The sequence below is a fragment of the Dreissena polymorpha genome, chromosome 5 (genome assembly GCF_020536995.1).
Source record: "Dreissena polymorpha isolate Duluth1 chromosome 5, UMN_Dpol_1.0, whole genome shotgun sequence".
NCBI lineage: Eukaryota > Metazoa > Mollusca > Bivalvia > Myida > Dreissenidae > Dreissena > Dreissena polymorpha.
This window is the reverse complement of record NC_068359.1, coordinates 49,519,282-49,519,517: the sequence shown is the minus strand read 5'-3', so window position 1 is coordinate 49,519,517 and position 236 is coordinate 49,519,282.

Here is a 236-nt window from a genome sequence, read left to right as displayed (position 1 = left end):
CCTTAGTTGAATTCCAAAGGGGTCAAAAATTGTGTGTGCATGGAAATGCCTTGTCCAGATACACATGCATACCAAATGTGAATCTTACATTGTAAGCGACAAAGAAGTTATAAGCATTTTATTTTCGAAACTTAAATAAAAGTGTGACGGACAGACTGACAGTGCGATCACTATATGGCTCTCCTTCGGGGTAATAAAAATCGTAAGATATCTGTCAGAATATTTATGTTAAGCTT